We start from the raw sequence: 3,574 nt of genomic DNA on the forward strand, positions 1-3,574 counted from the left end.
ATTTTTTTTTTTTTTTTTGGTTATAAATAAATAAATCTTAAAAAAAAATCAGTGCTCTCCCCATATACCAATGACAACCTAAGTGGAAAAAGAAACCAGTAAAATAGTCCCACTTGCATAGCCACTCCAAAACTAATAAATTTCCTGGGAATAAATCTAACCAAGGAAACAAAAGACCTCTACAACAAAAACTTGAAGAAATCAAAGATGGTACTCCATGGAAACACCTCTCATGCTCATGGAGGTGAGCATTGTGAAACAATATTCTGAAAATAATCTTCCTACCAAAAACAATTTAAAAATCAATACAACACCAATCAAAATTCCAAGCTATTTTTTTCACAAGCATTAAGGAAAAACAAAACAAAACAAAAAACTGCTTGTAATAGTCATTTGGGGTTGTCTTCCCGTCACTCGCCTCTAGGGACTGATTGGGGTTTGACCTCCACGTACCAGAAAATAAACCTCTTGTTTTTTGCATCGGTTTGCACTATGGTGTCTCACTGGAGGGTGTCTTAAGTAAGTACCAGTGACCAAGGGTTGGGGTCTTACAAAACCATGGATGAGTGTTTCTTACAGGTTTGCAATCTCTGGATGCTCAGCTACATTTTTTGATACAGCCCAAGCTGACCTGCCTAAGAAAGACACCACTTACATTAATTGGGTTGGGCCTCCTATGTTAATTAGAAATTAAGAAAATGCCCCCTCCACAGACCTGCCCACAGGTTAATCTGATGGAGCCAATTTCTAAATGTATTTCCTTCTTCCCTGGTGACTCTAGCTTGAGTCAAGTTGACACATCTGGTAAGAGTGTTCAATTTCCAGGAAGGAGAGGACCCACAAGTTGTCCTCTAACCTTTGCACAAGAGCTATGGTGTGTGTGTGTAGTGTGTGTGTGTGTGTGTGTGTGTGTGTGTGTGTGTGTATAATTAAAATGTACTTTACATTTAAAAAAAAAAAAAGAGGGGGGAGTCTAGAGCCAGGTGGTGATGGCACACGCCTTTGATCCCAGCACTCAGGAGGCAGGGGCAGGAGGATCTCTGTGAGTTCAAGGCCAGCCTGGTCTACAGAGCAAGTACCAGGACAGCCGGAGCTACACAGAGAACCCTGCCTTGGAAAAACAAACAAGCAAACAAAGACACAGAAGGGAGAGGCTGGAGAGGTGGCTCCCTCTCCATAGAAGACCACGTGTGATTCTTCCAGATAACCTGGGTTCAGTTCCCAGTAACCATTTCAGCTGAGTTAACTGACAAACTGCCTATTAACTCCAGCTTCAGGGGATCCACTATCTGAGTGTGGCCTCTGTGAGTGATGTATATACACCAAGCTACACACACATAAATGAGAAAAAAAATTAATTTAAAAAGAGGAAACAAAAAATGGCTATTAAATGCTTAAAATGTGTTCACCATCCCTAACCATCAAGGAAATACAAATTAGACTCCTTTAAGATTGTACTTTGTAGGAACATGACAGCCAGCCCTAACCTGAAGGCACTGTGTGACTACTGCCTGCTCTGTCCCAGTCAATTAGTGACATTTCACCTAGAGCTCAGACCTGTAATGACTAACTCCCCTGTAATGGCTAAGGAAACTTCACAAGGAACCAGGCATCCCTTAAGGGCTGTTGACCTTTGCCTGGGAATGTCTGTGAGGTCCTAGAGGCCCCAGGTGAGAGGAGAATGCTATAATACTGTTCCTGCTGCGAGGTGGGATTGGAATGAAGTGGTCGTTTTTTATTTGTATATAATGGGAAAGAGAAACAACTGAGATGAGTAAAACAATTTTCTTGCCCAGGTATGGATTCCACTCATAATTGTAATGTACATCTTTAAAGTTTATTCACCTTTATAAACTGTCCTTCTGCAGGGCACGTTATAAGGCTGTGACCCTTCTGCCAATAGCAAGAATAAATGCATTTAATCTACATTTGAACTGAGTCTAAGTCTTTGGTAGCAGTCTTTAGTTTGGATTTGAACTTCCCCACAGCCTCACCCAGTCCATCATCAGGAATACAAATGACTTTAAATTCTGGTGGGAGTGTGGAGGAAGGGAATCCTTACATACCTTTAGTGGGAATTTAAGTTAGTACAGCCACTTTGGAGATCAGTATACAGGACTCTCAAAAATTAGAAGTAGAACCACCAGATGACCAGGGATACCACCCCTGGGCATATCCCCAAAGGACTCTCCATGCTACCACAGGGATGCGTACACATCCTTGCTCATTAATGCTCTATTCTCAATAGCTAGGAAACGGAGTCAACCTGAATGCGCATTAATAAATGAATGGGTTGGGAAAATATGACACATAGACACATGTGATTGTATTCAGCCATAAATGAAGGTGAAATTCTTAAACTTATAGTAAAATGGATGGATTTGGAAAAATGTCTATTGAGTGAAGTAACATGGACCCAGAATATCTAGTGTGGTATGTTCTCTCTCACGGAGATCATAGCTTTGAATTTTTAGAGATGTGTTCATCTGCTTCTTTTTATTTTATTTATTTATTTATTTGGTTTTTCGAGACAGGGCTTCTCTGTATACCCTGGCTGTCCTGGAGCTCACTTTATAGACCAGGCTGGCCTCGAACTCAGAAATCCGCCTGCCTCTGCCTCCCGAGTGCTGGGATTAAAGGTGTGCGCCACCACGCCCGGCCATCTGCTTCTTTTTAAAATCAAGTCTCTGTAGAGGCGAGGCCTGTCCTGTAAACCAGCAAGGTGCCCCAGGGGTAGGGGTGGAGTGGGGGGGGTCAGAGACCTTAAATGAGAGATAGATGGTAGAAGACGTGTATGTAAAACTGGAGGAATAACTGGACGTGAGAAGGTTTAAACGTGGGTGTGGGGTGGGGACAAAGATGAGATACAAGGCTAGGGCTAGCCAACATAAAGCTGTATGAAGAGCCTACATGGAAATCCACTTCTTCATAAGCTAATTAAAACATAATTTTTTAAAAAAGACTCTGAACATAGGAAGCACCCCTTGGGTGGATGACGCTGATCCCAGAAGCAGGGGGTCGCTCTTGGCTTTCTCCTCTAAACTAGACCATTTCTTCCAGCAGAGAAGGGTTGGATCACAGAGTCAGCAGGTAAACAAAAGACCACAAAGTCATGTGTCAGGAAGAACAAAAATATAAAAAGCAGGAAGCAAGCTCTGTCAGGCTGATAAAGAGATATTTGGACAAAGGAAACTCCAATATCCCAAACCCAAAAGGCAGTCCAAAAATCTAAACCTGAGATCAACCTGGACGGTAGGAGAGTTTCTGGTACTTAGATAAAAGCCAACATTCCTCTGGAACTTGTGAAACCAATTTTCATCTACCAAAAGATAGGTCCCCTACCTCTGGCAGAAGGGACACTATGGCACCTATCAGCATATCAAAGCACACAATGACCTGGAACCCTCAAAATTCCAAGTTCAAGTTCCTGTTACACATTTCAAATCCAGGCTAGTAGCATCCTGCACCTCCTCCAAATCGTAGGCTCAGACACTCACTCCCTTCTAATCCTGCTTCTCTCTCTCTCTCTCTCTCTCTCTCTCTCTCTCTCTCTCTCTCTCTCTCTCTCCTCCCT

This window comes from Mus pahari, chromosome 20 (genome assembly GCF_900095145.1).
Source record: "Mus pahari chromosome 20, PAHARI_EIJ_v1.1, whole genome shotgun sequence".
In the NCBI taxonomy this organism is placed as follows: Eukaryota; Metazoa; Chordata; class Mammalia; order Rodentia; family Muridae; genus Mus; species Mus pahari.